A 12,604-nucleotide genomic window follows, 5' to 3' on the forward strand; every position below is an offset into this window, starting at 1 on the left:
TGGGCATCACAGGTCTAGAATGCAAGAGAAAGATATGAGCTGGGGGTCATAGACTGAGGGGTCACCAGTGTGCTGGTTGTGCTGTCTCCTCTGCTTTTCCATTCTCCACCCTTCCCTGACTACTCTGTGCCCCTGGAGGCTGACTCTACAGGTGGCATCACTGGGGCGTTCTTGCCCTCTGGCTTCCAGGTGTGTCTAGCCAATGGGAGGTATCAGCAAGTGTTAAGAGAGGAGGTGGAGAGAGAAGGTGCTCCAGCTCCACTCCCTGCCCTGGAGCAGAACAGCTCATGTCAGTGTTCCCAATTTTCATGGGAATCAATTTCTTGGCTTTGTCTTGAAGTACTCCAACAACAACAACAACCACAAAACTGCCAGAATGATGAAACTGCTACCAAGCCAGGTTCATCTTGCCCATCACACAAAAAGCCAATCACCAAGATGAAAAGTTTGCAGCAGGGAAAGAGTCTATTCACAAGGAAGCCAATTGAGGAGATGGGAGGGCAAGTCTCAAATCTGCCTCCCCACAAAGGGGGACTAGGAATATTAATGGGATACAGGGGCAAGGTGGTCTGAACTGTGGGAATAGATGATTGGTGGTAAGGAGGCATAAGGTAATTGATGATGTGTACAAGCACAGTCAAACTTCGTAACTTTTTATAGGATGCATGTTCACAAAATGGTGGCATTTGTGTGATCTGAGGCTGGAGTTTTTAGTTCTCTGATGTTAGGAGTTCACTTATTGCACACCTGCATAGGTTCTATTCGTGGGTTGTTGGTCTTGACTGGCCTGAACTAGACAGGGGTCGACTCTTATTTCCTGAAAAAACTCAAGCATCCATTACCATGGTGACCTAGGCATCAGGGATGTAATCTATGAGGAGCCTAGTGGGAGTCAGATAATATATTGCCTGCGCAGCACCACTAACAATGAGTGAGTGAACACTAAAATCTACAATTAATAACTGCCAAAAAAAAAAAAAAAAAACACTTTAGTTACTAGCTACCGAATCATTAATGGCTAACTATTCACCAGTTTCAATCCCCTCTATTCATTGGTCATTCCTAATTCTTGTGGGATTCGGGGTGATGACCGATCTAGCTACTTCCTGCTGAACTGGGGCATAGATCTGGATTAGAGAAATGGAACTGTTTAGCACTCATTTGGAAATATTCTCTTGTTCCAAGCTTCAGGGTGACATTTTGCATTATATTAGAATTTTCATATCTTGTTCAACAGTTTTGGAACAACATGCAAAGGCACATTTTATAATCAAGTATCCAACCAGAAAGATAAGAAGTAGAGGTAACGCAAATTTTAATAGTCCCTGAAGAATAGATCTGATCCCTTGGGGAATCCAAGAGAATAATCCTGAAAAACAGTTTAGACCTGGCACCTCTGGGGATACTTTCTGTACCCATGTAGCTTGTTGTCTCATTTGGTAGGTGGCCCAGCCAGGCTCTGTCTGTGACATGTTTATAGGTTACATTTTTAATTTTCAAGGGGGAAAGTCTGGTGACATTATAAACCAGAATTATCAAGGGGTTTCCATGGTCATACACTGAATATGGTTTGGGATGACAGATCCAATATCTAGAAAGATCACCTGCCTTTGCCAACATCTGAGAAATTTTAGTCATTAAATTGTCCTTCCAGGTTTGGGGGGTGTCAAAGTCAACAAGGAAGCATAACAGAAAAAGAAAAGAACAATCACGTTTATAGTCCAATTTGTGGTCTTTATCTTGCGGAAGCTATACTAGAAACTATTGATTGGTTTACAAAGGAAGTTGTTTAGCCCTTTAGGTAGTACACTGTAAATCATAGCAAGTAGAAAATTAAGAAAAGACGAGCAAATAGTCCAACAGGTAAGGTACAAACCTGGGAGTCATTCATTACTTATTTTTAGGAGACTGTCTTCTGAACCACAACTTGAGGTCTGTCAGGGGTTCACTTGTCATTTGGAGAAGTCAGTGTCTGGAGTATGAAGACTGTAGAGGTTAGGATGATCTCAGCTACAATGTTCTTCCACGGTATAGTTCCCACTTCCCGTGGTGTTCTAGAAGATGAGATTTGGTGGGTCTGAAGATACTCATGGGACTGGCTTGACTTGAGTATGGTGGATCCATGGCTTAATTCCTTTCAGCTCTATTGAGGAGTGCATTACCAGCACCACTTTGTGTGGTCCCATCCAGTGGGGATGAAGTTGATCTGGGTGCTTGTGCTCCCAGGATTTCAATAGGACCCAGTCTCCACAGTGAAGATGGTGCAGAGGAACATCTGATGGTATCTAGTTCCTTAATTTGAGTTCTCTTTGGGTCCCCAGGATCATCTCTAGAACATAGGAAGTGTCATCCAAAGTTAGGCCTATATTGTATAAGCAAGTAACCAAGTATTTAATAAGAAGCATTTCTAGCAAAAGAAAAAGAAAAACAAGGATGGTGGTTGGAGCAAATTATAAACCAATTCCTGAGTTAATGGGACAGCCAGTCAAGAAGATTTCCAGATGTCCGGGCTGAAGCATCTTTTGCTGTTTGAAACGTCTCTGATCATGTCACAGGTGATCAGGTGTCTTTTGAGTGGCTTAAACTCAAAGAATAGTTTAAAATACCTAAGTTCTCCTAAGAGGGAGATTTCAGCCTTTTGGCACATAGGAAATTATTTTAACTAAACATAGATTTTCTGTCTTTTAGGTAGACTTACTGAAAAATAACCATCTTTTATAATCTCTTTATCAAGAGCAGACTAAATGTTCAAGAAAATTATCCCTTTAAGAGAGAGAAAAACAGGGGCCAGCCCGTGGCCCAGTGGTTAAGTTTGCGTGCTTTGCTTCAGCAGCCCAGTGTTTCACCAGTTCGGATCCGGGGTGCAGACATGACACCACTCATCAAGCCATGCTGAGGTGGCATCCCACATAGCACAACCAAAAGGACCCACAACTAGAATATACAACTATGTACTGGGGGTGTTTAGAGAGAAGATTTGGAAAAAGAAAAAAAAGAAAATTGGTAACAGATGTTAGCTCAGGTGCCAATCTTTAAAAAAAAAGAGAGGGAGAGAGAAAAACAAATTTTAATTTTGCACCAGCTTACTTTTGATATTAAAACTCATTTATTTGAGTTCATATTAATCTTAGCCAACTTGACCATGCACAAAATTCTTTCCTCAAGGTTCCGCTTCTATAACTTTCTTTTTACATTCAGAATTTGTTCCATGCCTTCTTTCCTCTCTCCTAATACTTCAGGACAAGTTTATCTTTTTTTAACTAAAAGAAAATCTCATTTCTTAAATCTTCTTTACTGAAAATGTACATTTTACTTTTCTTAATATTTGTATTGACATCCTGTGGATTGGCAGATCACAAATACTGTCTAGAAACATGTGCTTTCTCATAGGAAATTCTGCAGCATGGCACAAAATGTTTATCCATAAACCCAAATATGTTTCTAGTTTCTCTGTAATACAAAGCCAAAGGTAGATAAATCTAGGTTTAGTAATTAATATCCAATATTATATCTTATGTGGAGATGATCTAGATACTCTATAAATTTTATCATTTAACTTAGCAAAACTCTAAGGTTTCAAGTTACCAAAAGTTTTTGAAGTTAAGTATATACATTATAACGCATAATTGGGACCGGCCCCATAGCCGAGTGGTTAAGTTTGCACATTCTGCTTCAGAGGCCCAGGGTTTCACTGGTTCAGATCCTGGGCATGGACATGGCACTGCTTGTCAGGCCACATTGAGGTGGCATCCCACATGCTACAACTAGAAGGACCCACAACTAAAATATACAACTATGTACTGGGGGGATTTGGGGAGAAAAACCAGAAAAAAAAAAAGGACTGGCAACAGTTGTTAGCTCAAGTGCCAATCTTTTAAAAAAAACAACAGCATAATCATTGTCAAAAATTCACCCAACATTTTAATCTTTTTTTGTAAAGATTTTATTTTTCCTTTTTCTCTCCAAAGCCCCCTAATACATAGTTGTGTATTTTTCTTTTAATTTTAGTTGTGGGTCCTTCTAGTTGTGGCATGTAGGATGCCACCTCAGCATGGCCTGAGTAGTGGTGCCATGTCGCATCCAGGATTCGAACTGGTGAAACCCTGAGCTGCCGAAGTGGAGCACGCAAACTACCACTCAGCCATGGGGCCAGTACCCCAACATTTTTATCTTTTTACATCTATTTAGTTTACTTGTTCCCAATAATTATGTAGATTGCCTACAAAACTTCATGTGAGATTAGACAAAATTAGCTATCATTCTAAGTTACTGTTTTTGCTAAAGAGTTTTGTAACAGAGGTAAAATGAGCTTATTTGACCAATAAACCCAGGTAGAATAAAGGCTGCATGACTGCATCATATTGTTGGGGAGGAAGATAATTCCTCTACCCTCTAGGTCCTTCTGGCTGGTCTACAAATTAAATTGATATGAGAAAGAATAACAGGAGGAAATCAAACAAAGCTTTATAACATGTATACATGGGAGAAACCCAGGAAAACTGAGCAACTTGTCAAAATGGCAAAAGTGGCCACCTTAAATACCATTTTCAGCCAAAGGCAAAGGAGGATGTTGGGAGTAGTGGTTTGGGACTTTAAAGAGGAGGACGGCAATTTACATGCAGATGAAAATGCAAATGTTTGTTAAACCAGTGTTTGCTGGGCAGGCTATAGACAATATTACCTTATGGTACGAGCTCCTTCCTAGAACAGGCCTTCTGTCTTAAATTCTTCTAGGCGGTTAGGGGGATGGTCAAAGTTTCTTTCAGAGTCTTTTGTTCTTAAAAATAATGAAGCCAAAGAGACACATTTTGAGGTGGTCCGTTCTGACCCCCCACAATATCCAATGTTGATAACTTATATTCCTATTTCAGTCAAACCAGCAAACATATATAAGCTTTCATTTACCAAAGATTATTTTATATCATTTTAGCTTGGAAAACATTTGCAATAGTTTCTATTACATTTATATAGGAACTTACTTTAAGCCAATTGAATAGAGCTCCTTTAGAAATTATACCATCTGGACGTAAAAATATCACACACATATAACATAGAAACACATACACAGAGACTCCACAGCTATTATTTTAAAATTACTGCCATGAGTCAAGTATAGTAATACAAAGTTTGCTAGATATGAATCCAAATTTTGTTTTGATATTTGTCTTTTATACTCATATTAGTCTTTTAGGTACCTTTATAACAACTTTTTCCTTTTGTGACTTTCCATAAGATTATTTTGGAAATTTGAAACTTTGGCTTTTAAACACACTTTTTAAATGATCTTATTTAATTGAAAGATTCCTTCTAATGGTCAATGTAATCCCCTGAGGCTGATGGCAGTTTGGTAGGACCCTTAGCTGCAAATGGAGTGCAACTCATATTTCTGTCCAACCACCTCTGACTGCAAAATGGGATGCAACTGCATTTTTGTCTGACCATATTTTGGGACCCCCCCAACCTGGTGATTATTAAGCCAAGTGCTCAGGACACAAAACAAGCTTAGTAAGATCTTGCTGTTTGTAAGTATTTACAGCTTCCAGAACCTTTAGGTTTTGAGCAATTGTGCTGGAAAGTGGCATGCTCCACTCTTTAGAGATTTTCCTTTTCATTGGCTTGTAACTAAAGGTTGCCCAGTTTTGGAGAATGCAGCCCAGGGAGTTACACGTGGGGGTTAACTTACTGTTTCCCCTTGTTTCAGAATTTAGACACGGCCAGTCAAAAGTATATTTCAGCTGCAGCTAGAACCAGATCTCAAAAAACCAAACAAAACAAACAGAACCTCTGTGAGTGGATCCCCTAATTCTTCCTTAACATTGGACATCCCCAAAGCCAAGACCCTCACAGTAAATGGCAAGCCAGAAGGAGGAAGAAATAAGAATCTGGGGGCTGGTCCCACGGCTGAGTGATTAAGTTCATGTCCTCTGCTTCAGTGGTCCAGGGTTTCACCTGTTCATATCCTGGGTGCAGACCCAGCATCACTCATCAAGCCATGCTGAGGCAGCATCCCACATAGCAGAAACAGAAGAACCTACTAGAATATACAACTATGTACTGGGGGGCTTTGGGAAGAGGGAGGGAAAAAAATAGAAGATTGGGAACAGATGTTAGCTCAGGTGCCAATCTTTAAAAAAAAAAAAAAAGAAAGAAAGAAGAATATAGTCACTTATACTGAAGTTACTCACCAAAAAGATGTCTTCCAAACCCAGAAACCATTTCTCTATGCAAAGAAATGAAATTACATGCCAGAGTCAGCAGCGCTGAGCCAGGGAAAAATCCCAGAATGGTCCCTGGGAAAAGTGGTCCCAGCAGCTGCTTGAACTCATCCACAGGCTCTCCACACAGGCAAGGGGCCAACAAACTGTGGGCAAAAGGTCTGTCTGTACTTTCCTCCTGCCTCATTCACCAAATTGTTCCTGAACCAGGTTTGCTTTGCTCATCACATGAAAAGCCAATCACTGAGATGAAAAGTTTGCAGCCGAGGAGGGGTTTATTTACAAGGCAGACAAGCAAGGAGATTGGAGAACAAATCTCAAATCCACTTCCCTGAATATGTAGACTAGGGATCTTTATGGGGTAGAGAGGCAAGGTGGTCTGAACGGTGGGGATAGATGATTGGAGGTAAAGAGGAGTGAAGTAATTGGTGATCTGGGCAAGCGTAGTCAAACCTCATGGCTTTTCATAGGATACATGTTCACAAAATGGTGGCGTTGGCATGATCTGAGGATAGAGTTTTTAGTTTTCTGACATCAGTTCACCTATCAGACACCAGCACAGGCTCAGTTGGTGGGTTGGAGTCTCAACTGGCCTGAACTGATCAGGGGTCGACTTTTGACAGGGGACAAGCACCCATTACCATGGTGACCCAGGCATCAGGGATGTTATCTATGAGGAACCTAGTGGGAGTGAGATCATATATTACCTGAGCAGCACGACTGACAATGGGTGGGTGAGCAACTAAAAGCTACAATTATAACTGCCTAAAAAAACACTTTAGTTACTAGCTACCTAATCATTAATGGTTAACTGTCCACCGGTTTTGAAACAAGATTGACAGAATTGGTTTAGTATTGAAACTGAGTGTTGGGTATATGGGGATTCATTATCCTATACTTAATTTTGCATATCTTTGAAATTTTCCATAATAAAACATTTTGTTAAAAGAAAAAGCAGTTGAGCTGTTTGAACGTTCTTCATAAAACTGTTCTTAAACGTTTTATTTTGGAATAGTTCAAGATTTAGAGAAAGGTATGCGGCTGGCCCCATGGCACAGCGCTTAAGTTCACACGTTCTGCTTCAGCAGCCTGGGGATCGCCAGTTTGGATCCCAGGTGCGGAAATGGCACCGCTTGGTAAGCCATACTGTGGCAGGCGTCCCACATATAAAGTAGAGGAAGATGGACACAGATGTTAGCTCAGGGCCAGTCTTCCTCAGCAAAAAAGAGGAGGATTGGCAGCAGTTAGCTCAGGGCTAATCTTCCAAAAAAAAAAAAAAAAGATTCAGAGAAAAGTAGCAAAGATACTATGGCTTCCCCATTTTACTTAACCATAATACATTTGTCAAAACTAAGAAATTGACTAAACTACAGATTCTAGGCTCATTGAGTCTTGGTTTTCACATCTGTAAAGGGAGAATTTGGATTGCATTGAGTTTTTCAATCATCAATTGACTTTTGCCATTTTTACTAATATATGCCTTGGAGAAGATCTTTCTACATTGATGTAGTTTGAGTTACATTAGTTTCATTTACCTGTAATTCCACCTTCTTCCCCAGGCTTGGGAAGCTCTCAGCTATTATTTCTTTCAGCAAGCTCTCTGGTCCTTTCCCCCCGCTCCCTTTTCCCTCCAGAATACCTGTAATCCTTATGTTGCATTTTCTAATTGAGTCAGATATTTCCCAGAGAATTTCTTCATTTCTTTAGCCTTAGTTCTCTCTCCTCCCCCATCTAAAGCATCAATTTTTATTTTTTGAGGAAGATTAGCACTGAGCTACCATCTGCCAATCCTCCTCTTTTTGCTGAGGAAGCCTGGCCCTGAGCTAACATCCGTGCCCATCTTCCCCTACTTTATATGTGGGACGCCTACCACAGTTTTCTTGTAACATGTTGAGTTTCTTTATGAGAACTATTTTGAATTCTCTGTCATTTAGATTGTAAATTTCTGTGACTTCAGGATTGATTTCTAGGTACCTGTCATTTTCTTTCTGGTCTGGAGTGTTAATATACCTCTTCATGCTATTTTATGGACTTGTGCCAATGCTTAGTGATAGTATCTTGTCACAGATTCCACCTGCTGCCACTGGGGTGGGCAGGAGCTGTGTATTCTGAGAATCCATGATCCCTTATGGCTGTGCCTATCCATTGGAAGCTGTGCTGACAGGGCTGTCTGCATTTGTCTGCTCACCTCCACTGCTTTACACATGTAGGTGCACAGGTGCTCTGGCAGGGGTCCTCTGCTCTGGCTGACCAACTGAACTGGTGCACTGGGGGAGGGGGTGCTTTCTTTCACGTGTACAATCCCAGGCACTCCCTCTCTGCACTCGCTGTCTGCCCTCCTGGGCTGCTTGGCTTGGTGAAGATGCCCCCGTGATTGCTTAGCCTCTTCGGTGTGGAGAGTTCCCAGGAGCTGGGAGGCAACTCCACGAGTGAAGGTGTTCAGACAAAGGGCTGCCCTTTCCCTCCTCTCCTCTTAGGGCTGCCTTCTGGCTACTGCACAAGGTCCCACATCCTAGATCGCTGCCATTCAGGAGGAAGAGGAGATCCCCTTACCTCTTTCCATCGCCTCCCTGGACGTCCAGCACCTCCACCTTCAGATATACGGCTGTGTGGATCTCTCGGACATCTATTGTGTTGTGTGAATGTCCTCTGTTGGTTTATGAATTCCTTTTCATTGTATCTTAGGGGGGAGAAACTAAGGGCAGAGATCACCCTGTGGTGATATTTACATTACTCTCCATGTGTCTCATTTTTTAAACAGTTTTATTTAGATGCATAAGCCATAAAATTTGCCCATTTAAAATGGACAATACAATGGCTTTTGGCATATGTATAGAGTTTTGTAATGATCACAATAATCTAATTTTAGAACATTTTCATCACCTCCAAAAGAAACTGTGTACCATTAGCAATCACTCTCCATTCCTCCTGCTCTCTCCAACTGCTGCCTGTCCCCACCCTTTGATCTTAGGGAACCACTAATCTACTTTCTGTCTCTATGGATTTGCCCATTTTGGGTATCTTATATAAATGTTTTCAAACATTATGTAGTCTTTTGTGACTGTCTTCTTTCACTTAGCATAATGTTTTCAAGGTTCATCCATGTCGTAGCATGTATCACTACTTCATTCATTCTTATGACTGAATAATATTCCAGTATATGGATAAACCACATTTTGTCTATCCGCTCATCAGCTGATGGACATTTGGGTTGTTTCCCCTTGAGCTATTATGGATAATGCTACTGCGATGAACATTTGTATACATGTTCTTGCATGGACATATGTTTTCATTTCTCTTGGGTAGATATCTAGGAGTAGAATTACTGGTAACACTATGTTTAACATTTAAGAAACTGACAAACTATTTTCCAAGGTAGCTGCATCATTTTATATTCCTACAAGCAATGTAGAAAGATTATAATTACTCCTCACCAACACTTGTTATTGTCTGTCTTATTATAGACATCCTAGTGTGTGTGAAGTGGTATTTCACTGTGGTTTTGAGTTGCATTTCCCTAATGACTAGTGATATTGAACATCTTTTCATGTGATTGTTGACTATTCATATATCTTCTTTGGAGAAATGTTTATTCAGATCCTTTGCACATTTTTCAATTGGGTTATTTGTCTTTTTATTATTGAGTTGTAAGAGTTTTTATTCATTAATAATTTGTTTTCTTCTTCTCCCCAAAGCCCCCCAGTACATAGTTGTATATTCTGGTTTTAGGTCCTTCTGGTTGTGCTACGTGTGACACCACCTCAGCATGGCCTGATGAGCAGTGCCATGTCCATGCGCAGGACCCAAACTGGCGAAAACATGGGCTGCTGAAGTGGAGCACTCAAACCCAACCACTTGGCCATGGGGCTGGCCCCTGTAAGAGTTCTTTATATAAGTTCCTTTTCAGATATATGCTTTGCAAGTATTTTCTCCCATTCTTTGGGTTGTCTTTTCACCTTCTTGGTGATAAATTTTGGATCATATAAGTTTTTAATTTTGATGAAGTCTAACTTATCAACCCTTTTTTAATAACATGTGCTTTTGTTATCATACCTAAGAAATCATTGCCTGACCCAAGGTCATGAAGATTTCTACCTATGATTCTTCTAAGAGTCTTATGGTTTCAGCTCTTACATTTAGGTCTATAATCCACCTTGAGTAATTTTTGTGTATGATATGTGGTATACAGAACAAAACCCCCATTTTACAGATAAGGAAATTGTGCCATCGAGTGGTTATGTGGCTTTTCCATGGCGATACAGCTAGTCAGTAGTGTAGTCCAGAATTTGAACTCAGGTCCTCAGACTTCAGAGCCAGCTCCCAACTCCTACTTGCTATCAGACTTTGAGTCAGAATTCTTGAGTCTAGCTCCAGGTCACCTACTAATGCTCTTTTCTCTGAGACCTGGTTGGTTCCATCTGTAAAAATATGGGTTTGGGCTGCATTGTCTTAAAGGTCCCTCCAGCTTTAATTTGCTGTCAGTTTAAGATTCAAGTACAATTCCATGGTCTTCTCTGAGCAGGCCTCTGTCCTAGGAGTATGTAAGTACTGGGCATTGTATGTTGACTTAAAACAGAGTCCTCAAGGCCTCCCCCACATCTCCAGGGAGCAGGCCAGCACCATGGAACTGTAGGAAGCTTTGTGGATTGTCTTCATCATCTAGAAATAAAAAGCACGGGTGGGAGAATCCTCAGGAGTCCTGTATCCTCCTCCTGATGAAAGGACACAAACAGCCTCATTAGCCACCTCCTAAGGCACCATGTCCACATGTGTGGCTGCTTTTCTGCACAAGAAGTCCCCATAGCCCTCTTACTTTTCTCTAAGCTGCGGATGATGGATTTAGTACAATAGTTTAGAGCCATGCTTGTGCCTGTCTGGGGACCTGGGCATCTGTTGTCCTTGGTGGTTCCTATGGCTACCAGCCAAGTATCCCTGGAGGGACCAGGTGCCTGGTATAGGGGGAGAAATGATCCTTCTACTATAGACACCATCACATCATGCAGTCCTGTCCCACTGCCACAATCACTATTGTACACAACACACGCTGTTATGTTGGACTTCCTGCATTTCTGTGTGTTCTGCTGGAATTTTAACACATTACCTATTGTGTAAATTAAACCCTCTTCTGTTGGGCTTAGACCATTCTGGTTAAATTGAAATTTCTCTTGAAATGGCGTGCATTTGTTGTGAAGAGATTTCACCTGATGTAGCAAATTGAGGTTTTGTGCCAGATCACAAAATTTAAGGGGTAGAATGGATCCATTTTCAGTGCTTGGTCCTTTTGTTCCACTAGTAACTCTCAGCTTTTGCATGAACACGTCCAGGGATGGGGGACTCATTTGTAATTTCCAAGAGAAAACTAAAAGAAAAAGCATTTCCTGTCTTTTGACTGTTTTCTCCAAACTGGTTTGAGTCATGTATTCAATTCCACAAGCATTTATTAAACATCCTTCAGGATCCAGGCACTGAGCTCCAGGAAGGGTGCTGAAAGATAAACACCCAGTTCTAAACATTTGAAGAGGTCCAAGCAGCTGTTAGTAAATGTGCCCCACACTTCCTCATCATCATGGGTCACAGAATTACAGTCTCATCATTATCTTAATTATGCAAAAGGGTTTCTTTTATGAGAATGTACCTCCAAATACATGAACACACTGTGAGGGATCAGAATTGGCCACTTCCAAATGTATCTATTTGGCTCGATTATTTCTTTTAAAGATTTTATTTTCCCTTTTTCTCTCAAAGCCCCGCAGGTACATAATTGTGTATCTTTAGTTGTAGGTCCTTATAGTTGTGGCATATGGGACGCCACCTCAGCGTGGCCTGACGAGCAGTGCCATGTCCGCACCCAGGATTTGAACTGGTGAAACCCTGGGCCCACGAAGCAGAGTGCGGGAACTTAACCACTTGGCCACGGGCCAGCCCCTGGCTTGATTATTTCTAAAGACAAAAGACTGAAAGAAACTTTGACCTTCCCCCCAACTGTCTAAAAGAATTTAAGATAAAAGGGCCTGTCCCAAGAAGGAGCTATCACTGTAGATAATTCTAGCTATCACCATAGATAATTCTTCCTGTGGTAGACAGGAATGCATCCAGCAAGGGCCATTTTATTAAAAGATCTCTTTCAGGTCCCGTTGTCTATAGATGACCCAGCAAACACTTGTTTATCAAACATTTGCTTTTCCATTTCCATGTAAATTGCCTTCCTCCCCTTTTAAGTCCCAAACTACTACCCCCAACATCCTCCTTTGTCTTTAGCTGAAGATGGTATTTAAGATGGTGGCTTTGGCCATTTTGGCAAGTTATTCAGTTTTCCTGGGTTTCTCCCAGGTATACATGTTATTAAACTTTGTTTTATTTCCTACTGTTATTCTGTCTCACGTCAATTT

This window comes from Equus przewalskii, chromosome 3 (assembly GCF_037783145.1).
Source record: "Equus przewalskii isolate Varuska chromosome 3, EquPr2, whole genome shotgun sequence".
In the NCBI taxonomy this organism is placed as follows: domain Eukaryota; kingdom Metazoa; phylum Chordata; class Mammalia; order Perissodactyla; family Equidae; genus Equus; species Equus przewalskii.